Genomic DNA, 25,703 nt, shown 5'->3' with positions numbered 1-25,703 from the left:
GCCTTTGTGCAGGCGTCAGGCATTTCCATGCAAACAAAGCCCCCGCGTGCCCCTGCCAGCCTGCTCCGTTCCAAAGGCGCCCCGAAGCCACCGGGACCGGGCTGCACCTCGCAGGTCTTCCCACACCTTCCCTACCCAGCCCTGGAGGTGAGCTGTGGCTTTGATCCTCCCTTTCGAATGAGGGTGATTGACACAGTGGAGAACAGGTGGAATCTGCCTTGTACCAGGGTCCCGGGCTGTGCTCTGTCACTTGGCCGGTTGGCAGGGGACTCCGCCGCTACACCGTGACTTTATGGAGACATCTTCACTTCCCACCTCCCTTAGGGCCCTAAATGCCAGAGCCGCCAGCCAACGCCCTGCAGCCCTGCAGCGTCGGACTGCCCCGGGACGCAGGGTGGAAGCAGTCCACGTCCTCCTATCCACACCTGCCTCCTCTCCACCTGGGACCGTCAACGCCAGCTCCACTCCGCTGCTGGGACAGTACACCAAGAAATCCCTCCGATCCTCTTTCCCTGATTTGCAGGGCTGGCACCCATGACCACCCACATTTTCACAAGTCCTGCAAGACCCAGAATACACAATGACATGTCTCCAGTTTCCCTACATTTGCCGTCTCTCCCCAGCATAGGCTCCCCCACCTCTCCTGGCTGGGCGTGGCCATGGGTTTCCCAGGCAGGTGCCCCAGGCAGCCTTTCTAGGGGTGATCAGATCCAGTCTGATCTGCACAGCGCAGCCCAGCCCCCTCAGTCTCCAAAGGTTTCCCTTTATGCCCAGAAATCCATTTGCCTTTCCTTGGTTCTCAGAGCCCCCCCCCCCACCCTGTGGGAATCAGCTTTCTTGCTTTCCCTTGGCTTCTACAAACATATCCAGAAGATGCATTTAAGGAGAAACCTGGAGCGGGGAAGGGAGGCAGCCACCTGAAGTCAGGGCACAGTGTCAGGTGGGAGAGGACAGCCAACACAAGGGCTCTGGGGCAGGAAAGCACTCTGTTGGTTCTAGGATGGTTCAAGGCCTCTGGGGATTGTGCAAGGTACACACAGAGAGGGAGAGGAAAGGTCCAGAGATGGGCAGTGAGTGGCTAGGTCTCCAGGTAGGGTCTTGGATTTTCAGCAGGAATGGGATCAGATCTAGCCATTGCAGGCAATGGCATCTGCACATCTCTGTTGAGTATGGGGGCGGAGGGAGGGGGTCCTTAGCTCCTCCTCCTCCTCCTCCACACACACACACACACACACACACACACACACACACATACACCACAGCAGTCTGTCCCCAACCCATGTGGATTCAAGTCCCAGATTCCCTTGGGTCAGGTGTCTCCTGGTCTCCTGCTCCTTTTGCTGTCACTTCTTACCTGGGTGACCTTGACAGCACCTGTACCCCATCCCTACAACTGCAGCCTGCCCTGTCTCTCTTTCCCTAGGGTTCTGGCTCCTGTTGCCACTCCCCACCCTCAGCCACCTGCTTATAGGGTCCTGTTAGCTGTCCAGAACTCCAAACCCATAGGTCTGATTCTCAAGGGCAAAATGGCTCAGCAGATTGCTCCCTGAAGGAACGAGGGGGCCCAGCTCTGCCAGATTTTTAGACATTTCAGGGAAGGCCTGAAATCCAGATTTTTATGTGAAATCTCCCAGTTTCAAAATATTGGATCAAAACCAAAAATGTTTTAACACTGGTAGAACCAAACAAATTACATGTAACAAAATCTAATCCAAGGCCGGCCGATTGGCATAGCCTCTAGTACAGGACCTGACGGTCAATCCATAATTCGGTCAATAACCCACAGGCTTGGACTGTTTACTACCATTGAGCCTCAAACTAGAATAAACGCCTGACAGGTGATGGTTCTACACCCCTTGCTTTCTTCTTCTGGTACTTTAAGGATTTCATGATTTCCTTTAAACCTTTGATTCATGTAGAATTTATTTTGGTATAACATGTGAAGTGAGGATCTAAATTAATTTCTTTTACAGATGGATAGCCAATTGTCCCAATACTAAATATGGATAAATCCTGTTTTAAATGCCAACTGGATCATATGGTAACTTCCTATACATATTGGATGGCTTCCAATAATTTCTAAATTATATGGCTATTCATATACTTGTACCATCGTTGAAATTATTTTAGCTTTATAATAGATTTAAAAGACATGTAAATAATTGGCGGGGTTATCTCTGCTCCTTACATTTCTGTTTTCAAACTTTTCCTGGATATGTGTGCATGTGTAGTTTTCCATATCAACTTTAGAATCAACTTGTCTAGTTCCACCAGAAATCCTGTTGATATTTTTCAGTGTGATTGTGTTGATGTGTAGCTTAATTTAGGGAGAACTGGCACGCTTATAATGTTAAAGTCTTTTTACCCAAGAGTATGTATAAGTTCACATTTGTATCTTTCAGTAGCATTTAAAAGGTTTTCTTCACATAGGTTTTGCACATTTTTAAAAAGTTTATTTCTAGGTTGCTTTTGCAAATGGGGCCTTTGATCCATTATATTTTAACTCTAGTTGTTGTCTGTATATTTGAAGGGTATTTACAATAGAAGACTCTGTGTCCATTGACCTTACACAATTAGCATGTCATTTTCAATACAGTTTTCAATGGCTTCTTGTGGGTTTTCCAGGTAAACAATCAAGTAATCTTCAGTGATAGATTACCTCTTCCTTTCCCATTTGATGAGCTGTTTTTTTTTTTTTTTTCATTTCACTAGCTAGATTCCAGAACAATGATGATAGTAATGACAGATTTCCTAGTATCTGCCTCCTGGCTTTGAGATAAAATACGTAGATGCCCATTTATGGATTTATCCATCTTATCTATCTTATTACAAGCTTTTGTTTCAGAATTGGTACCAGATTTTTTTCTAAATTTTTTTTTTTTTAGAATGTCAGAGATAAAGAGAAGATCCTAGAAGCTTTTGGAAAGTGAAAGAGTCACATAACAAGGACCAAGAATCAGAATGGCATTGGACTACTTAACATCAACCCAGAACACCACATGCCAATAGAGAGCTGCCTTCAGAATTCTGAGGGGAGATGATTTCCAAACGAGATTTATACATCCAGCCAAGCTGTCAATCAAGTATCCAAAAACTGAACTTCCCATATGCAGTTTCCAAGGAAGCTACTGGCGTATATATTACAACAAAATGAAGAGAGTACACGGAGAAAGAGGATGACTTAGGATCTAAGAAATAAGGAAGCAACACAGGAGAGAGGTAAAGGGAATTCCCAGGATAATAGCGCAGAGAAATTTCAGAAGGTTACTGAACAGATGACCAGGACAGCAGCTGGTCCAGGTCACAGAAAGAGGGCAGAGGGCTCCAAGAATAAAAAAAGGAGAAATGAACAGATAGGTTACCAGATGTATTTGACTACATTGCTAGAGATTTTAGTACTCTTCTGACATGTTTGTGGGATGGATTCGTAATATTATATCAAAAAATAATTAAGTGAAAAAATTGAGGTCATTACCAACTCCAGGGAAAACAAAAGGCTTCACAAATCAGCTACTATAACCTTGTTATAGTATAGTATAGAATATTCCTTGTTCAGCTGTCAATTATATATACACACATACACACACACACACACAATAATGTAAAAACTGGAAATTGATTTAGCAACTGCGTTAGGACTCTATTAAAAGGAAAATGTGCGTGTGTGCGCATGTGCAAGAAGCTGATGGGGAACCAGCAATCTTCCACAGGAGGAAGCCAATAAATAATATCTTAAAAAATCAGTAAAGAATGATATTTAGAAATATGAAAGTAAATGTCAGAAAGGAACAGCAAAAAGACTCAAAGTCCTTCCCTCTGAAGAGAGGCAGGTCGGCTGCTTCTCATTATCAGCTTTCATGGTACTATTTGACTTTTAAAATTTCATACATAAAAATTTTGATTAAAAATAGAACTTTAATTTAAAACTGTTCATGCCTAGATCACCTAAAGTCACCTTGTGAACCAGCCCTGCTATTAGGAAAATGAGCTGACCAAAACTTGAACAGAACAAGGCTTAGTCTCAGCTCTGCAAATTATTAGTTGTGTGACCTTAGTCTTTCTGAACCTTCATTTTTTTTTTTTTCCACCCAGAAGGTAGGGATGATTCTAGTATCTACCTCATAGGGTTACTGAAAGGATTAATTGAGATTATACCTGGGTCTGGCACACAAAGCATTGAAATAAAGGAGGCCTGATGTCCTGGTAGTTGCTTGTTTTAATTTCACATCCTTTTAATTCCCAAGGGATTAACCATGGGTAACTTCTCTGAGCCTCATCTTTTAAACTAGTTTAAAGTATTTTCAGCCACTGAAAAGATGAATGAGATAATAGAAGTAGAATTCCTGGCACCTCCTCTTTCTAAAATTCCGATTTCTCTTTGAAATGGGAAAATCCTTTTAGGGTTTGGGAGCATTCAATGGTCTAACTCAGTACAAGGACACATTTATTTACTATAAAAGGTAGCAGCACTTAACCTTGAAAACTTTTTGAACTCATAAAAGTAATCCATGCTGACTCTCCAAAATGTGGGAAATCTAGAAACATCTCAAAACAAATCTCCAGTCACTTCAAGGGTCCCTGATGATTGCTTTGTGGCTCACGCTCCCGGGAAAACCCCAAATCACAGTGGGTTCCAAGCACAGAGCTTTCTATCTGCTCATCCTCAAATCACAGCAATCCAGGTGACCCTCGGGGCTGCTGGTCCCTGCGGGGACTCCAGGACACCCGTCTCCAGGACACTCCAGGGCCCACTACGTGGACACACGGTCCCCGGCTGGGTGGAATGGGCTGTCAGACAGGCCGCCAGCGAGCGAACGGGTCACTGCCCTCGCACCTCATTGGTCAGAACAAATCACGTGGTTCCAGGGCGGGGAAGCCGAAACCCTCCAGGGTGCCTGGAGGCAGAGGGGAGTGGGAGCCGGTGACCAGGGCGATGCCTTCCCCGGTATTTACAGAATTGGGCTCACATGGTGCGCACCATGGTGTGTCCCAGGCTGCTTTTGTCCCTTCCCATTACATCATGCAATACTCTTCAAAAACATGGGGTATGTATAAAACAGATTTAAGGAAAGATTGAAGGGGCTCGGTGACGCTCTTTTCCTCTGTCCTGTTCTCTCTTTCCTCTTATTCTTCTGATTTAGGGAACTGGGTGCAGGTGGCGGACACTTTGCAGTGTCATTGTTCAGAAACGTCTGCCCTTTGGTCTGGTGGACTGGCGGAGGCCGGGCGGGTCCTGTCATTCCTTCTCGGGAGAGCTGGTGCAGTTCCGTGGTGTCGTTCCCTCCAGAAGTAACACGTTAGGAGGTGAGGCCAAGAGAACCTGCTGAACAACTGCCGGGTTAACAACTGCACATGTGGGGTGCGGCTGCACGTGGCTCGGCTGCGGCCTCCTCGCGCAGACAGACAGTCGGTGGTGTTAACGCGCGGTGTTAAAAGTGACACCAGAGTGCTGCAGGCGCCACTGTCAGCTGTTGCAAGAGATGACACCCAGGCCTGCAGAGTTGGGTGAGAGCTCAGGAGCAGCAGCCCCTCCTCGCTTGGGTCCCAGGATCCCAGGGACCAGTTGGGAAGGGGCCCAGGAGGAAGTGAGCTCCGTGGGCTCACTCGAGAGGAGTGTTTTGCCTCCAACGTGCCAAGGATAGGAGAGTGAGGCTGTGGGGAGAGAGAGGAACATGCAGAGGTCAGAGGCTAGGAGCAGGAAGAGAAGGGGCCTGGCAAGTGGTTAGACCATTATACTGATGGCTGCTTACTTCCATTTCCTCCTCAAACTTTTTGCTGGAGGCCTCCTCTGGACATGCAGAGAAAGCAGCTGTGATTTTCATTAAAGAGGTTGTCCACGACCTCTGAGGTTTATAATCCAGTCATGCAAATGTTACAGACACACTTGGAACAATTAAAGAGGAATGCAAAGTCCACTTTTTTTTCTGGCATTGGGCTGACGGGGCAGATGGCCAGGGTTTCTGGAGGACTTGGAAGGAGGGAACATTTGGTGAAGAAACAGAAATGTTCCAAAGGGCTCTTTGCTTCCCACTGCTGCCATCCATGGAGCCCCAGAGAAGCAGGGAGGGGAGAAGACACAAGTGAACTGGTGGGCATCACCCATCCCTTTTGCAGATGAAGAAACAGAGACCCAAAGGGCTAGCCCACTTCCGTCTAGGGACAGTGTTAGGATTGGCCAACTCAGTACATCCCCCAGAAAGATTTGCATGTATTTTCCCTGGTGCCCAATACCAGCTAAGGGCTGAACTAAAGTTTCCATGTAAAGGAAAATCTAAGAACATTCATTCCCTTCGGTATGAAATAAAATAACTTGCCACTAGCTTTATGGTTTATAGAACACTCTACTGTTTATTATCTCATTTTCTCCTCACAAAACCTTGTGACAAGCACATGATTATTTCTACTTTGCAATTTGGGAAACTGAGGCTGGAAGAGAGAAAGCACTACATTCACGTAACTCTTTAGGGATGTTTGGAGCATAGGTCAGCTGACCTGCTTCAGGTACTCATCTATCATTCAGCTTCCGGCATCAACTCACAAGAAATTCAGGATGACCCAGATATGAGCTAATGGTAGTTCATCTACTTGCTGAGCCCCACTTTCTCTTGGAATGGGATCTACCCTCCATGAACCCAGCCAGCCTGGACCTGGAGTGGATTCAGAGGGCACCATCCATTGACTGGCTGGCAGCCAATCAGATACTTCTGTTAGCTCTGTCCCCAGTGTGCACAGGTCGCTGGGAACCAAGGCACAATATGGTAGGGATGTTAGCTGGAAGCCTGCAGATCCCTGTTTCCAAGGTCCTCAAAGTTGCCCTAATTTCTTCCTCAAACCCTTCCCCCAGTGCCCTTCCTTGGGGCTCTGAAGTTTGTGAGCCCTGAAACCCTGTTAATGTTTCCCTTCCTCTATCTACCCTTAGTAGGGTTTCTCCACTCCATGGAAGCCAAACATCCAAAGGCACCGAGGAAAGCAACCCTACAGGATCTGGGGAGCCTGCATTCAGCTGCTGGATGCCCCAGGCAAACTCTCCAGCGTTGCAAGAGTAAGAGCACCCAGCCCCACCCCAACAGATGCTGAGAGCAGGAGAGGACCAGCATCTGGTCCCTATATCCCAGTTGCCCTCTCAGACTTGGGCTTGGAGTCTCGCAGGTTTCTCAGTTTATGTCTTTGAGAAATGTTCAGTGGCTATGTTGCTGGGCCTTTAGCTTATGATGCTCTAGACTGTTCCCCTGGCTTTCTTGTCTTGTTTTAAATGCCACCAAGTTCATCTAATTCCTGGGAAGCTGGGTTTGGGTTCAAAACTCTCTGTTGGTTTCTAGGTGCATCCCAGCTCTTTAAGCATAAACTTGACTTCTGCTCCATTGGATCATATAAAACATGGCCATTCGAGAGAATTAGTCAAGGGTCAGACTGGGAGATGCTGGGAGTGAGCCTGGGAACCTAAGGTTATTTTCCCAGCCTGCACTTATTCTCATCTCCTCTGTCCTAAATTCAGTGTAGACATTTCTTCCCATCTGTATCCTATCCCTGCTTACAGCTCTCTCTTTTTCTTTACTGCCAAATATCTGGGTCTCCAAGGCTGGCTCCATCTTCACCCCATTTTCTTGGGGTCCTGAGTCTGTCCTCAGTGAACCTAGTTCCCATGAAACTGGACCATCTCCAACCCCAGGGCATCCTCTCCCAGCTTCACGTGCCCCTCTGCTTCCCCACAGTGACCCTTCCCTCCTCCCTCCCCACTGCTTTGCCCTGGAAGCATCTGTGTTACTCCCTAATCCTTCCCTCCCCTGACCACATCTTAATCTTCCCAGGAAACACATCATGCCCTCAGTTTACAGATGGGAAGACTGAGGCTCGGGGAATGAAAGTTGCCAGTGGTCACACAGCTGGGAAATAAGTGGTGGAGTCGAGATTTGCATGGAGTCTTTTATTTTTATTTATTTATTTATTTTGTACTGGGGATTGACTCCAGGGGCGCTTAACCACTGAGTCACATCCCCAGCCCTTTTTTAAATATTCTATTTAAAGACAGGGTCTCGCTGAGTCCCTTAGGACCTCGTTAAATTGCTGAGGCTGGCTTTGAATCTGTGATCCTCCTGCCTCAGCCTCCCGCGGGGAGGGATTACAGGTGTGTGTCCAGCCCAACCGAGTCTTGATTGGAAGTTCCACGCTGGGCTCTTACGCTTACCCAAACACTTGACTCCCTTCTGAGTAGGCCGGCCATCAAAATGGCACTGGAATTCTGGCTGTCTGCCTTGATGAGAAATCTCCCTGCAACCTTCTGAAATCTCCCTGCAACCTTCCCCCCCCCCCCGGGGGGCCACACATCCTCCACATTTCTGTCCTTGTGGGTAAGGTGGGTAAGGTCTCCTCATTTCTTAAGAAGCCCTTTAGGGTTCTTTTGCATGAAGGATCTGTTGCTATTTGCTGGATTCCCCCCGCCCCCTGGGCTGTTGATCTTGCACTCACTGTGGGAGAGCTTTATTTAGCATTTAAGAAAACTCAGCCTTTTCCATACATGTTGCAAATACTTTTCTAGTGTTTTTTTTATAATAGGATTTTAATAACATATAGGGTTGAATTTTCAATATTTATTTTGCGGTCTGACATTTGATTCCAACCTAGTCAGCTTCCCTCTGTAATATTCTTCTAGGCTTTGGAGGAGTGAGGGCTTCTCTGGTCCCTGCCCAGGAGTGACTAAGTGGAGATTGTCCATCTCTGCTTTCCAATGATTGGAGATCCAGCCTTCCTATAAAGGCTACCTTCAGCTCCTTGAAAACAGGTGCAAGCTACATGTGTCCATTGCCCTGGGTGGATCCAAGGACACAGCAGCAGCCAGGCCCTAGGACATTAGGAATAGGGAATAAGCATAAAAGGAATTTATTAGGAGAGTTGGCCATTCCCCAGGGGAGCAAAGAAAGAACACAAGTGTGCAAGAGGTGGAATGTCTGGCTTGGCTGGAACTTGGAGACAGGTTCCTAGGAGGGAGGAGAAGGTGAGGACAGGCGCGGGGGACACCAAGGTCCTTGGGTGGGCAGCAGGAGCGCTGCTTTTGCTGGCAGTCCTGGAGCAGCAATGCCATCTCTTTCAGAGTGAGGGCAGGCCCTGGGGTCCCAGGGGTCGGGGCAGCCGCGAAGGGGCGGGGCGGGAGCTTGGCAGGTTTGGTGATGCCCTAATTAAGCCGCGGGTACATTTCCCAGCCCAACTGTCAACGGCGCTCTGTGCAAGCCAGGAATGAATATTCCCAAAGCGCCAACAGAAGGAAGTGCTTCAGAAAAACGGAGCCCGAGGGAGTGAGGGGAAAACAAGCCCTGTTCACACGCAGTCAGCAGCAGCCGCTCGCACAGCCCCGAGGAGGCGGAAACGGGCGCAGCGACACCGTTTCTGCGCCCCGAGCCCCCAGCGCTGGCAGATGTGGAGCGCCAGGGAGCGGGAGGCGCTTTCCCGGCTCAGCTCCTGTCCCCTCTGCTGCTTGCCAGGTCTCCCCAGGTCCTTTCGGGGACCAGGATACAGGCCACTCATTTCGCGATCCCAGGGTGGGACCTCCTGGGACAAACATGCCCAGAGCAGGTGGCTTCTCTGAGGTTCCCAGCTTGCTTGCTGAGGTCCTTTCTGCAGGCCTGGCTGCCTCCACATCCGTGTGTGTGTGTGTGTGTGTGTGTGTGTGTGTGTGTGTGTGTGTGTGCCGCGCTCACTATTTCACCTTGGGAAAGTTACTTATTTTCCATGTAAATGGGAAAGATTATAAGGATGGAAGAAGGAGGCTGTATTCATTAGTGGCTGTATTCATCTTCCATAAGGGACAGAAGATTGGGGAGGGGACAGAAAAGCAGTTTTAAAAGGAATTTCTACTTTTCCTGGGTGGTGGGGGCAGGACTCTCTTTCTGCTTCTCCAGCATCTAACACAGCGCCTGGTGCATGGTAGGTGACATTTAAGTAGCAATGTCAATGCAGCCTGGATGGTGTGGTGACCGCTGCTCACAAGATCCTCTCAACAAATAACCAACATGAGCCACCCACCCCCCATGGGTCAGTTCTTTGGGCACGGCTGGCTACGTAATTTGCAGAGCTCAGTGCCAAGTGGAAATGAAGATCCTTTGGGGAAAAGCTAAGAATTTCAAGTCAACAGAGTATTAAACCAAGTCTGGAGCCCCCTTTGGGGAGGAGAGGTCTGTAAAATGCCACAAGCTCCTCACCTGGAAACAGCCTGTCTTTGGGGTCTTGAAAGCTGCGCTCCGCGGGTGTCTCCTGCTAAAATATACCCTGTCCCCCCATCTGGGGTGATGCTTGAAACGTGATTGTTTACGCTCAACTAAAGAGTGACATTTCTCTGGTTAGCAAAATGCTTGTGGAAAATCCTGGACTCGGCTGTAAAGAAGGTGTCCATTTATCCAGGCATCTCTGATTCAAAACAAACAAACAAAAAGACCCTATGCAGATTTCTCTTCTGGGTGAATCTTTGAATCACAAGTGTCTCCTGGACCTCCCTGTCTCCTGCTAATCAGACCATTCTTTCTGTGACTATGGAGTACCTATGGTACATAGCACTGTATAAAGCTCCAAGAACATATAGCAATGACCAGCAAAGACAAAGCCCCTACCCTCGCAGGGCTGCTACTGGGCCATCAGGGTGCAGGTAGGGCTTTCAGGCTCCCAGGAGTCTCTGAGTCAGATACCAATCAGCCAGAGAACTCCCCAGTGTCACGCACAGCAGGCTGTCCTTTCCCCTCCCAGGATTAACTCCAAAACTAGTTATTTTCTTCAGCACACAGTGTTTCAACAGTACCTCTTGTGAGCCATGGAATGAGGCAAGGGACCCAGGAAATAAGAGGACACTGGACTCATACCTTTCTTTGGTGGTAAGTGCTTTAGGTCCACTAATTGCACCCCTGAATCTCAGGCTCCTTTAGGGAACCCTGTAGCTTTGTTGGAAGGGCTCAGGGAGGTGACACCTAGTAGGAAGCCTGGCATGCAGTGGGCGCTTGGGAAATGTGAGCTACAATGGACCCCTATCACCTTGGTGCTGGCGATGGAACCCAGGGCCTAGTACATTCTAAGCATGTGCTGAACCACTGAGCTGTACTCCCAGCCCCTCCACTGTCGGGTTTAAACCCTAGCATCAGAAGAATTCCAATGTCCCCACCCTCTTGGGGAACCATGGTTTTATTACATGCCTATCTTCACATTTCCTTCCTGAGGGATAAAACGAAAGAGACTTAATGTTTGTTCTTGCCTGCTACACATGATTCTATGTCACCCTGCCACTCGCCTAAGAAGTGGGCACTATTATCCTATTTCATGGACAAGGACACTGAGGCTCCACAAGGGTCTCAGATGTGCAGTGACATGGCTTACAAATGGCACTGCCAGCATTCTGGTCTAGATCAGCTGGTGGTCAGACTGGTGGTGCTGGAGGTAAGTTGGCTTTATCTGACTACATGGCTTTCCAAGAAATGTGACTATAATCTGGAGCCTGATGCTGGGGTCTGGGTATAGTGTCTAATGTGCCTCAGTTTCCCCATCTGTAAAAGGAGAAGAATAAGAGTCCCTACCGCATAGGGTTATTATGAGAAAGAACAAAGATAGACCATGAATATGCTAGGACAGTCCCTGGTACCTGGTAATTGCTTAAATAATATCTTACTCTTGGAAAGCTGAAACCCAGCGTTTTCTTAATAAGGCTTTCTAAATCAGACCATCTATGCCTATCCTCTCCTAGGCTACCCCAAAGGCAGGAAGCTGGGTGAGAAGTTGGCTGTGGTGGCCCACTCCACAGGGACCACCACAGTATATCCTACCCCACACTTTTCAGTACTGGGACCTGGCACTCCCCTGTCAGGATGTGGAGTCAGATTTCTTCCTCCTTGGACCTGGAGCCAGAAATCATGTGGTATATTCTGAGCATTATCCAAAAAGGCCACACAGCTCTGCTTGCCATGGAGAAGCCCAAATGCCCTGGGACCATCCCTCTGGCCATCCCATAATGTGGAGTCAGATGTGCCAACTTGCCAGCTGACTTGCCAGTGAAGCCCGATGGACACTCCAGACCAGCCTCCAGGTGGAGCAGAAGAACCACTCAGCAGAGCCCTGCCTGAATTCCCAACAGTGCAGAGCCCACAGCATTTGCCAGGGTCAGTTGCTAGGTGGGCTCAGGGGATGCCCCTGCCTGCTCTGGGGGTTCCAATGCACTCACCCAGGGTCTGACCTGAGCAGAAGGAGAATGTGCTTGGTGCAGCCTGTGGAGACAAGCTCAGGACAGCCGCAGCCTGCTGCTTCCCACAGCCCTTAGCAGGGAGCTAGAGGGTCATGGGCCAGAAGGAACTGGAGCTTCTTGCCCTGGGGGAAGCAGATAGGAGAATGGTTCATAGTGGGGAGCCTTTCATACCACCTGTAGTGGCCTCTGTCATTAAGGTTGCCCCAAATTATAGTCCTAAGTCCCTCTTCCCCCCCTTTTTTTTGGTGCTGTGGTGGGGTGGGCCACCAAGAGAAGTAGTATCTCCAGGGGAGATGTAGCATGTGTTGTGGGGATGGAAAGAAGGGGACCCAGAAAATTACCCTTATCTATACAGATAAGTGGAGAGGGAGCTGCTTTTCTGATTTGGGGATACTTGAGTCCACTGTGCTTCTAATTCCTCCTTCCACTATTACTGCCTGCTCCCCCAGAGAAGAGCCTCAGACTGAGGTGTCTAGCAAGGGCTCCAGTGGTCTCAGTCTTCAGACCTCTATTCGCCATTTATTTATTCTTCAATCAAAGAACACCAAGCACTGTGACACTCCAGACCCTTCCTGGGACCTGGAGGTGCAGAGGTGAATGGGCCCTGGCAAGTAGGGAGCTAGAGCTGGCTCGTGGGTCACTGAGCAAGTGTGCCTATCTCTCTGCAGGTATGGCACCCAGTGGGTAGCATGACATGGCCGGTGGGGGGGTGCATGCCATAGGAAACTGGCAGACACTACACACGAGCCTTCCAGGGCCCTTCCCAGAACCGGCTCACCTCCTTTGCTCAAGAAACTCGGAATCTTCTTGTACAGACTGACCTTGTGTGACCTTCACAGACCTCAGGTTCTTAGCAGTGGGGATGGGATGGACCCAGTTTACCAGGAAGGTGGTCTATCTTAATTTGTGCCACTGTCACTTCAGCATAAATCCAGGATCTGTCCTCCTCTCTCATGCAGTCCCAGGTCTGCAGATTTCCCTTCTCCCCCTCTCCCTCCCCTGTGCTCGCTCACTCTCTTTCTCTCTCTCTCTCCCTCTGCACTGGAGATGGAACCCAGGGGCAGTAAATCACTGAGTCACATCCCCAGCCCTTTTTTTGTATTTTATTTAGAGACAGGGTCTCACTGAATTGCTTAGCAGCCTGGATTTTTGCTGAAGCTGGCTTTGAAATCCTCCTGCCTCAGCCTCCTGAGCCGCTGGGATTACACCCAGCCCTCTCCTTTCATATTTGGCCAAATTAAGCCCTCTGACAGTCAAAGGCATGCTAAAGTCTGTGCCACTCATAGCAGAGATGACAGTTAATCTCAAGTCAACCAGACTGGTAGGAAATCTAGGTCCAGCAACCCCATGTCCTCGGAAACACTATGGCTAGATCTCTCATTGTTTCTGGAAGCTACAGAAGCCCAGAGCAGTGAGGGAGCCTGCCTGTTGCAAGCCCATAAGTGAGAGACAGAGGCAGGATGGGAGTCCAAGACCATGTCCCCTAGCTGGGCTCCCCATCCACTCCTTCTTGGTCCTTCAGTGGCCATCTCCATCTCCTGACAGAGACCCTAGAGGGCAGCCTCTAACCCCCTTGCTGTATGGCAGGTTAGTACGTGGAGTCAGAGGAAGGGGTCATTGCCACTCTGTCCCTGACCCCAGGCCCTCAGCTTTGAGGAAAGCCTCCCACTCCACTTGGCAGGGGTTTTGGCAGAGTGCTTTGCACTTTGTACTCTGCTTATCTCCTCACAGGGTCAATATTGGCTGTTTAAATGGATGTCATTTGCCTGTATTTGAGGTTTTGCATTTTCCCCTGTATTTGGGTCCTGGTGGGAGAATCTGGGGTCAGGGAGGTGGCCTGAACCTCCTAGATGTTCCCAGGAAGACGGAGCAGCCTGGGGCAGGGGAGAGAACTGCTTAGGCTTTCCTGCCCCTTCAGTTTTCCCACTGCCCCCTCCATATTCCTGTGAATGCACATCTCTTACTCACAGTCATGCCTGCCCTTCCCGTGTGCCAGCCTCCCGCTGCCGCCGGGCACCCCTAGGTCTGGGAAGCACAGAGGTGAGTCAGTGCCCTGTGTGGCAAAGATTGCTACTCACTCACCATACTCACTCCCTGCCTCTAGGGTGCCCTGTGGGCTTACAGTTCCCAGTACCCATTGCAGTTAGAGATGGTCAGGGAAAGAGTTTGGGTCAGAGAAGTGTAGGCAAAAGAGATGCAGGGCACTGCCCAGGCCTGACTCAAAGCTCTTCTCTCCCCCAATGCCCTCTCTTTCTCTGTTTTGCAGCCAAAACCAGAAAATCTAGTGGGGAGTTCCAAGGTGACACTATCCAAGATGGCAGCCACTAGGTGCAGGAACATGGCCTTGATCTTTGTGTATAAGAAAAATCAACTTCCTGTATTAAGACGCTGGGGGCGGTTGTCTTTCTCACCCCTTGAGGAGACCCCACTGGCAAAAAAGGCGACAGAACCAAGAAATGGGGAGATGTGATGCTTTAACTAATACAGATCTCTTGGTCGGAGGAGATTTTCTATTTAATGGAGGATCCAACAGACACCCTTAGTATTTGGGCAATATAGGGAAGGGGAGAGAGACAGACAGACAGACAGGCAGACATCGACAGAGGAACCTGGGCCTAGGGACAAGGAGGAATCATCAGAAATGGCCCAATGGAGGAGATACAGATGGTTCCCCCATGTGTGATTACTTGATTTATAATTTTTCAACTTCACTGTGGTGTGAAACCTCCTTGGAATTTGGAATTTTGACCTTTTACCAGGCTAGCAACACAGAGCGACCCTTCTGTTTTTCATTTTCAGCATTTAATAATTTCCACGAGATACCCAACACCGTGTTACAAAACAGGCCTTGAGTCAGATGATTTTGCCCATCTGTAGGCTAATGGAAGCACCCTGACGCAGTGACGGTGGGCCAGGCTGCACCATGATGTTCGGAATTTTAGATATATTAAAGGCATTTCAACTTGATATTTTCAACTGACAATGGGTGTGTCTGGGCTTAGCCCTATCGTGGAGTTAAAAGGCATCTGTCCTAACCCTCTGCCCCTGTTCCTTGTTCTGAAGGGCACACAGGAGTGGGATGAGGGAGGTTGGTAAGGATCCTGCCCATTCCTCTCATGTACTTCCTAAGGCCACACTTCCTTCTCCCTGGCAGTCTCAGGCAACAGCACCTGGATCCTTCTTTAGGCCCCGTGTGTCCCCCTGTCTCAGTGCAGATAATGGAGGAGCTAATTTCATAAGTTAGGACCCTATTGAAGGAGTGACTTCTTGGAGATGTACTTTTGGGGACTACCTCTTGTTCTTGGCCCCGTCCTTTCTCTTTCTGCTTCCTTGCTTTCATGAGTAGCTTTCTTCTACCACATCCTAGGCCCATAGCCAGGAAGCAGCCCACCATGAACTGAAAGTGCTCAAGCCATCAGCCAAAATAAATCTTTCCTCCCCTGAGTTGTTTATGTCAGGTATTTTAACCACAGAGCTGAGCGTTGACTAACCCAGGGGCCTTCTGGCCCTGATTCATTGGAGGATGCTCCCTGCTGGGACCTGCTTATGGCAGCCTCTGCTCCAGCCACCCTGGTTCCTGCAGGCCACTTCTCTTGGGCTCCAAGCCCCCAGGCTGTGTCAGGCCTGGCTTCCTTGCATTCTGCCAGGGCACACGGCAGGACGGTAGCTTTTGGTCATTTGGGCAGCAACCTCCATATCTTGCCCATGCTCTGATTCTATCCTGGCCAGTCTTTGCTTGTGTACTGTTATCATTTCAGTCAATCTTCTGGGGAACCCGGGGAGGAGGACACCAAGGGCTCATGCCCCTGACAAGCGTAGCTACCTTCTCAAGTTTGCCCACAAAGTCACAGCACACCTGGGCCTGGGCTCAGCTTCCTGCTTCTTATGATGTTCTTTCTTTATAGCCCAGGCCACAGGTCCTGAGGTCTTATGGGCATGAGAGAGAGGTTAGTCTGCTCCTCAGAGAGGAGCTCCAGGACCAGGAGCAGTGGGTTCTAGGCCTTGGGAGACCTGAGGTGAGTGGATATCCCCCAGTATAGGCCAACTGTCCCCACTATGGCTGGAGACCCATGGCCACGTCAGGACCACTTATCTCCCTCAGACTGCCAAGGCTTTTGTAGGAGATTTCCACTTCATCTCTGAGTTCTCGGCCCACTCTACTCCAGCTTTGGGAACTGCCCCTTCTATCCTCTCTGCCAGTGACCAGTGGGCTGGCTGAAGTCCCAGAATGCTCTACACTTCTTATCTGCCCCATATGTGTGGACCCAGTAAAACTCCCATAGTGAAAATAGTGTTCAGTGTCCCCCCAAATGACTGCCCATTTTTCTGAAAATTCACCGTTGGCTCTATGACTCCCAGCATGCAAATGGGGTACGTCAGAGGAACTGGCACCAAGGTGCACCTGAGCCTATCAGAACTCCATCCAAGAGAGTCTCATCAAAGAAGAGCACAGCTCCCAGACCACATGGACCGGTGCCTCACAGGTCCTTAACAGCTCTAGGAAGCCCAGGGCTCTCTGCTCCTAGGCATACAGGGGCCTGGGGACCAGTCTCCAGCCATTTCTTGGTTCTGTGTCCTTCTTTGTCAGCAGGGTCTCCTCAACAGGTGAGAAAGACAACCTCCTCCAGCTCCAGGCTTACATCCCCCCTGCTGATAAATCCCTGGGGACAAAGAAGTTCCTTGTTCTAGTCCCTGCAGTGAGACAGGGTTACTGAGTCAGGCTGTCTGGGGCCTGGGACCTGCAATGTACATTTTATACCAATGCCCCAGGTCATGATGGAGATAGCAGGAACAGCCCTTGTGCCTGCCGGGGGTAGGGGGTGTTAATCAAGGGGGCTGGAGGAGGGCTCTGGGGAGGTGGGACAGTTTGGAGAGCAGCATAGTGACAAAGCCCAACCTCGGAATCACACAGCCTGCCCTGAACCTGGGCTCAGTCATGCCCTGATTGGTGGCCTTAAGTGTGGATCAAAAAGTCCCAACTTCTCGGGCAGTTTACTGTGGGAGTTAAAAGGAATCGGAACCAGGTGGGAGCTGTGTCCAGGTGTCACCCTTTGGATCTCCCTGTGGAGTTAAAGAAGGAACCAGAAGAAAAATGATTTCCCCAAAGGTGAGATCTCAGCCCAGGTGGCGGAGGAGGGGTTAACCATGACCGTGTCCACTGAACAATAAGGGGCCGGTGGTGGACACGCTGAACTGTGATGATGGGGTTGACAGGGGCTATTTTCGGAGCCCAACCGCACAGAGTCATAGGATTGGAGTGGAGGCAAGCGTGACCAGGGCCCACGTTCTCAGCTCCCGAAGCAGCGGCCAGTGGTGGCGCCAAACAAAACACCATGCGGCTTCTCCCCCCTCCCGCTTCTGTGGGTTTTATCTTGACCTTCACGCGTTCTACCTTCTCCAGCAGCACGAAAAAGATGGCTTTGATTTCCTAAGGGTGGCATGCTTCAGAATTGCTACTCTACACTCTTTGAATCCAGCTTGGTGTCCACTTTGCAGTAGGGAAACTGAGGCAGGAGGGGGAGGAGCCAGTCACAGCTGGGCCCGTGGGTGGGAAGAGGGAGTCAAAGGTTTATTGGTCCCAGATTCTTACTTCCTCTCTCATTTTCCCATGACCCTTAAAATCCAGCCCCTGCCAGGGAAGTTAAGTAGCCCAGGGGCCAGGACTTCCTCTTGTCCTCCTGATCTATCCTTTCTGCCCATCAAAAACCCCTACTTTCCCTTTCTGCCCTTTATACCCCCAGACAGTGTCCATCGACATCTGCATTATTATTCTCACCCAAGCTTGCCAGGAAGTGGAAGGCAGGGGAACTCCTGCTCTTAGGGTGATCATGGGCCATTAAGTGCCCAAGAGGCTTCAGGCCACTCCAGTGAAGTGGAGAGAGCCATTCACCCTCCACCCCATAGGCTAGGAGATCCTTAGGCTCAGATGGCCACCTCCAAATACTTCTGCATTAAACCCAGTGTCCTGACCAACACCTCCCCAGGGCAGATTCATGTGCATAATGGAGTAACTTTCAGAACATAGGCATGCACCTGGTTCCCCCCACCCCCTTCTTTGTATGTGACCTTTCTGATAGACTGCCAGACACCCCTAGTGCCTCAGGGAGGATTAGAGTTGTAATAAGACACAAAGAGAAAGTGAACAGAGAACCAGACTAGGATCTTCAAGCCCACAGAGAAAGAAAGGGTGTTCATTTTCCTTTTTTTTTTTTTTTTGCAGCGTTGGGGATGGAACCTTCTGCCTCACACATGCTAGGCATATGCTTCTACCACTGAGCTATGTCCCCAAATCTAGGCTTTCCTGTGCTCTGCACATTGCCCTTTATATATCGAGTGTAACACCTGGAGGACCAAGTGTGAGTTTGCTCTAAGCTGATGTAAGGTGGAGAAGACACAGAATGTGACCAGAAGATGAGACAGAGCCACAGAAGAAGGACATCAGGAGGGAAAAGACTGGGCTGAGGGGGTTTCTGTGTTCCACAAGGACACAGGCCATTGGCATGCCAGGCTACCCTGGTGGTGGGGGGGGCGTGGAGGGAGAGGGAAAAAGAAAGAAATCTCATAGGTTAAAGGAAATGCAGCAGCTCCCTCCTCTCCTACCCCCTGCACTTTTAGAGTTAAAGGTCTAACTTCCACAACTGGCATCTGCCCCCCAAAGTAGATGAGAGTTCAGGGAGCACCTGAGAGGCCTGGCCTAGCACTCCTAGGTTCTTAGGTTATAGACTGTGCAGAGGGGGACCAAAAGGGAGCTGAGCATCGCTGGTGAATTTGTCAGGGGTCAGCTTTAGAATCAAGGACTGCTGAGAAGTCAGCCATGCCAGGGGACATCAGAGGTCCCAAGTACACAGGAAAACAGCGTTGGAATGGGAGGCCCAGTAGCAGATCCCGGGGAATGTCCCTGCATGGTTCCAGTGCAGTACACAGACTTGGGGCAGTACCCCAGCTACTGGACCACAGGGCGTGTTGCAGGCAAGATGGTCCAACCCATACCCCTGGGGGCCAGCATCCCTTTACTGCAGCTTGGCAAAGAGACAGACGGAGGAGGGGCATCCTCTTGAGAGTAGACTGCCCTGCAGTAACTTCACCTTTGAAGAGTCAAGTACAAAGCTGAAAGAATGAACTTGAACTAGGATGTTTAACTCTCACTTGCCCAGCAAGATGAGGTCAGATGGGATGTGATTTAAGTGTGCACTCCTCGTGTTGGGCATTGTGTACCTTTGGAGCCCCGGTCCCGTTTGGGGAGGGTCCGAAGCAGCCCTCTGAGAGCAGGTCTTGGGACAGCTAGGTGACAATCTTGGCAGCAGCTGGGCCAGAGTTTACCCCAAAGCTATTTCTGAGGGGCAGGTTTGCTGAGCAAATGAAAAGTGCAAACAGCTTTGCAGGGGGATTGTTTAAACGCTTTTGTCAAACAAAGTTCCTCAGCCCCCAGGGCTCCCCTGGAAGCACCTATTGACAAGCAAACAAAGGAAGCGCTAATTTATCCATTCACCAAGGCCCCGCCCCTGGGGACCCTGGCCCCTCCCCCTCGTCCTCCACCGGGAGCGCTAGTTAACCTTGGTAGCGCTGCGGCGTGAAGAGTTCGGCTCCGTTGTTCCGCCCTCTCCATCGTCCCCCACCGCGGGGAGGATGAATTAATGAGGTGTCCTTGTGACCCGCCCGATTCTTGTTTAATATGCGGCAGAGGTCAGAGTCACAGAAGAGCGGCCCTTGTGTCGTCCGGGCTTGTCCAGAGGGGGAAGAAATGGCTGATCCCGGGTTTTATGTTTCTATTAATACCTGAGCACAAACGCATTGTGACTCAGCCTCGTCCTACCCGGGTGCACGGGCGCCCGCTCCCTCCCTCCCCTGGCTCCCACAGCCTCGGCCTCACCCCCAGGGGTCGCCTGCTGGGCTGGTGGCCAGAGCCAGGTGCTCGCGGGATAACTAGCTGGTCCCCTAATCAGCATTTCAGGAAGCATCCTTGAAGTTGCTACTGCTGGGTACTGGAGTTTAGGAACCATCAGCCCTGTTAGGTACTGGGCATCCTTTCCATTTGCTCAAACACTGAATATTGATTGAGGAGGTGGAAGAAGGGATGGCCGAGCCTGCTTGAGTTGCTAAGTGGGGGTCTGTGGCCAGATCTACCCTTCACCCAATGAAATAATCCACTTAACCTTGCCAAGTGCCTGACATAGGAGCTGGGAGCAGGAGAGAGATATAAACAGCTTTATATCAGTATAATTCACCTATAATAAAATGCACTCTTTGAAGGGTACAACTCAATGATTGCCCATATATTTTATGACACACAGTTTTATTAGTTGTAGTGGCATTAGTATTGATTTCCCTTCTCTCTACCCAAGTTGTCAAGGTGAGATCCAACAGAAGTCAAGGTCCTACTTGCCCAGGTCTGAACGCTCTGAGGAAGAAAGCCCCTGAGACTCTTGAACCTCTTTCTTTCCTACTAGGCCTCTTATTCAAGGACCTGGCTTCTTGCCCTCTCCCTACAGTGGTAGGGCTCCAGCAGATAAGTCAGGCACAGCATGAAGCATGGTGGGTTACCATACTGAAAAAAAGTGTCTGCAGCCACATCCCAAGGTCCTTGGGGGGCTCCAGGGTTAAATGATAGTGGCAGAGACAGGAATGCAGGGCTGCCTCCAATGCCAACTCTCCAGCCATCTGACCCCTCACCCTGACCCTGAAGAAGAAACACAGAGAGCGTCCTGTGTCTTCACTGTGGCTTTTTCATGTGACATCTGGGCTACCAAGGTGCGTTTACTGAAGACTTTGATTCAGAAGGGGACATGGGTGGTGTCAGGTCCATTGTGCTGGCCAGCACCTTTCTGGCTGGGCCATTTGTATTTCAAGATGTCCTTGAGCCACTAAAAGTCTCCTCTTGCCTCCTTTCCTTATCTCTGAGCTGACTGTGCTCCCTGGCCTCACTCTGGGGTTTATCAGCCTGTGCAAGAGGCATGAGACCTGTGTGTACATGCATGGCGTGTGTCTTTAGGGATCCATATGTGTGTGTGAGACATTCAAGCAGGAACCTGTGCATGTGTTTATTTGTGCATGTGTTTGCAAGCCAGCATGCCTGCAAGACTGTGCCTGTGTGTGTGTGTATGTGTGTGTATATATTTGCAGGACCATGTGTGTGCACCATGCACAGGATGCATGCATGTGTGCATATGTGCATGCACCTGAATGTGCAAAGGTATACATTTGCAAAGACGCTTGCATATACAGGAGTGATTTAAAGTGTTCATGCCGGCATGTGCCCAAATATATGAGCTGATGCACGTGGGCTTGTGAATGTATGTGTGTAAGAGGATTCTGTTTATAAAAACTCTTCAAAGATGTCAGGTGAGTAACTACAGCTGTGAGACCAGTATTCGGGAAAGCAGACTGCCAGAAGGGGCCACTGTGTCAGTGGAATAGGTAGCTCCCATCTAGAGCACTGCCCTGTGCCCTCTGGTTCCCTGTTCCTAATGAATATTAATAAATCCATTGAGTCCTGATCAGACACGAGTCGTGATCAGCACTTTGCTGCACTATCTCATTTAAGCATAGCAATAACACCAGGATGCATTTTATCCCCATTTTACAGATGAGTCCAACCAAGGCTGGGAGATTAATAACTTGCAGTAGCAGAACCAGATCTGCCTGGTTCCAGAGCCTTTGTTTTGTGTTGCTCCATCATTGTCTGGCTACAAGGACAAGGAACACACAATTATACACTGTTCACTTTGTGCAGATCCAGTGCCAGTGTGTTGCTATTATCGTGTGTGAGGGCATCAGGAGTGTGATCTTCGCTGGGAGAGAGGGTCACTGGAAGAGGAGCAGGGCTGGCCTTGAGTTGGGACATTGAACTTGGAAAGTGTACCTGAAGGGGTAGGTAGGCAGGTAGGCACTGGGGCTTCCCAGGGAGCATTCTACTGAGCCGCCCCCTAAATGTGGGTGGGCAGACAGCTTCCTTCCATTCACAGGACAAGTCAAGCCCCTGCTTCAAGGGTCTCCCTGGACCTCACCCTTGGTGTGAGCAGAGCCATATCCCGGATGCTGGTGTGAAGCTTCCCCTGCCTGCTGTCCCTAGAAGAGACCTTATGGTGCCCTGTCATGCTCATGTTGCCCAGATCAAGCAGCCACAGGAAGAGGGAAGGGGGGAAAGAGGGATGCAGGAAGGGAGGAAGTCCGCCTGGGAGCCCCAGGAATATAAACAGCTGCGTTTCCTGCTGTTGAACCACAGAACCAGGCCCAACTGCTAAACCTGCCTTCCCTCTGGTTGGCCATAAAACTAATTAGCCCTGGAGATGGTGGAGGCCATCAGCCAGCTTCCAGAGCCCTTCAACGGGGTCTTCGGTCCCCACTGCCATAAATCAGTGTGTTATGCATCTGACTCCGGCTCCCACACAGCATGGTCGGAATGGACCAGGGTGGGGGATCCAGGCTCTTGCCCACTTGGCAAAGTCAGGGCAGAAAAACGGGAAGAGCATAAGCTACTCTCATCCCCTAGCCTCCTGCCACTTCTGTGTGCTCTGCTGCTGGGGTCACACACAGTTTTCTGTCATTAAGAGGTCCTGGGGAGGGCATCAAAAGCCCTGTGCTGCCTCAGCAGCTCGGTGACACACCTCGACCCCCCGGGAATCAGGCCTTATCCTCCCAGATACCCCTCAAGGCTGAAACTCTGGGTTGGCTGTTTGGGGCATGAGATCCACACTCATAGAAGGGGCTCAGAGGTGGCTCAGAGACCCAGGGCTCTGGCCTTGGCTCTATCTCCCAGCAGCTGGTGGCCTTGGGCAATGCCCTCACCCTCTCTGGCCCTTGGCCTTGGGTGTCTGGGCCACATGCATGTTCAGCTAGGTGAAATGGACTGCCAGCTTCACCCACTAGGCTTCAAGGACCCCAGCTCTCACTCTTGTTCTCAGACCCTCCAGGCCGAGACAGGGTTATCTGGAGGGAGTGTGGCCTGTGAAAGAGGAAAAGGTGGAGGGAGCAGCCGGATGGGGCGGGAGAGCTTCTGACTTTGGTGCAACCTGAGGGCATCTCTGACAGCTCCTCTGACAGCTCTACAGAGAGGTCGTGGCAGGCATCGTCCTTCAGAGGAGTCCTGAGTTGGACCGGACCAGACCTCAGACTCTGGCCTGTGCAGGCCCCAACAGGGGCCTACCCCAGAGTGTTCTGCTTCACCTGGGAAGTGGGGTGGATCTGGAGGGTGCTCAGCGGCAGGTTCTTTCTTGACAGGCGAGGGCACCTCCATGACTGCCATGTGACTCTGGGTATGCGATGACTGGCTCAGACTCTTTATCACAGATGAGAGTAACGCCTCCCTCAGGGTGCTGACCAGTGGCGGTCACTATTGTCACAGCCATGGGTTTTATGATGATTGATGTGTTTCCCCTCTGGTTGTCAAGATGCCAGTCCTTCTGCCTTCTCTTTCCTTGGGCAATTGGCTGCTTGGGCTGGGCTTCCGCCAACCATCTCTACTCTGTGGGAGGCTGGAGGAGGTATAGCTTCCATGACCTGGCCTCCTTCTCTATCCCCAGGAGCCAGCTCTGGTTGGTAGAAAATATTCTGGATGTGCCTCAGTGGTAGAATGTTTGCCTAGCATGTGCACGGCTCTGGGTTTGATCCCTAGCACCACAAAGAAGGAAAGAAAATATCTCCAGATCTGCAGTGTTGTGGCTGAATGGCATCTTCTCCACCCTCTATTTTCCTATATAGCCTCCATTACCTCAGAATATGACTATATTTGGAGATGAGGTCCTTAGAAAGGTAATTAAAATGAGGTCATTAGGTGGACCCTCATCCAATATGGCTGCTATCTTTATAAGAAGAGAAAATGTGCACACAGACTCCCACAGAGAACAGATCTATAAGCTGAGGAGAGAGGGCCTGGGACAAATCCTCCCCACATAGCTCTCAAAAGGAACCAGCCCTGGTAACACCTTTATCTTGGTTTTCCGGCCTCCAGAACTGTGAGTCAATATGTGTCTGTTGTTTACATGGCCCAGTCTGGGGTTCTTTGTCGTGGCATCCTCAGTTGACTGATACATGTGGTTAAAAAAAAATGCATTAAGTTGGAGTGCTTCCAACTGCAAGTAATGTGACCTCTGATGAAGAGGGACTTACCCCCCAGGAACATTCTATTCTCTCATATGTCAGGAGTGAGGAGATAGATAATTCTGCAGTGTCCTCAAGGGCCCCCTCCTCCCAGCTCTGTACTCCGCTTCCTGAGTTGGGTTTTTGGTGTTTGGGCTAATTTAGATGGTTGGTGTGGGAGGGCTTCTCTGGGGAGATGACATTTGACTGAGACCGGCAGGTTGAGAAGGTGCCAGCCCTGGGCAGAGCTGTGGAGCCAGGAACTGCATCCCCCTTAGGGCTGGGACTGGATAACTATTGGCCACTGACTTTGACTCCCAGCCCAAGGCCACCTGGTCCAGTGCCTGCCTTCAGGCAGAGCCAGGCGTCCATCCAGCATAGACAGCTCATTATATTTGATTATTTTTCATTCCTGGCAACATCATTAGAAGGATATGCAAATTATAAAATCAACTGAATTTGTTTCACAGAACAAAGAACGACATTTAATCAGCACAATAAACACTTACATGTGGCCATTTGCTTCATAAGATGACAGTTAATGAAGAAAGAATGGGGAGAAGGAAAAGTTTGAAGGAGAAAGAAATAGAAAAGAAGCAGAACAGGTAGAGACCCTGTTGGAATAGAGTGAATGAAGCTTCAAAGGGTAGAGAGGTCTGGGGCTCATTCATTAACAAATATTTATTGTGAGTTTACTAGGTTCCAGATACTAAACAGTTTGATCAAAAAAGATACTTCTACCTACTAGGGGCTTCTTGCCATTTATCAAACAACCCCACAAATATGTATGTCATTATAGATGATGAGATATGCTAAGAAGAGTATGCATTAGCCAGCTTTTGGTTACTAAAAAAAAAAAATCCCCAACATAATCAATTTATAAAGAGAAAAAGGTTGTAGTGGCTCTTGGTTTTGGAGGTTCCAGACCATGATTTGTTGGACTGTTGCTTTTGGACCTGTGGTGAACAACGAGAGTGGGGGCTGGGATTCCACGATCCACTTCAAGGCACGCCCCCCAATGACCTAACTTCCTCCCACAAAGTCCCACCTCTTAAAGGTCCCACCATCTCCCAGTGGCACTAGCCTGAAGACCAAGCCTTCAAAACTTGAGCCTTTGAGGGACGCTCCAGATATAAACCATACCAAGCAATGAGGGCTCTGGCCTGGCCAGGAAGTGAAGAAAGGTTACCCCCAATGAATTGATGAGCTCTAAGAAAGCAGTGAGATCATCCGGATGAGTAGTTGTCCATGAGACAGAGGTTGGGTGGAAGGCGGGTGTATCCCCACCTTCCATAGGGAGCAGCCTCTGCATAGGTTCTGGGGCCTTAGGAGGCTGAGTAAGTCTGTAGAGATGGAGCAGGTGGACAGGGTCAGAGCATGCAGGGTCTTCCTGTGCTATGGTGAGGAGCTTGGGTCT

This window comes from Urocitellus parryii, chromosome 1, assembly GCF_045843805.1.
Source record: "Urocitellus parryii isolate mUroPar1 chromosome 1, mUroPar1.hap1, whole genome shotgun sequence".
NCBI classification, from domain to species: Eukaryota; Metazoa; Chordata; class Mammalia; order Rodentia; family Sciuridae; genus Urocitellus; species Urocitellus parryii.
The sequence above is the reverse complement of the archived record's forward strand: the minus strand, read 5'-3'. Positions refer to the sequence as shown.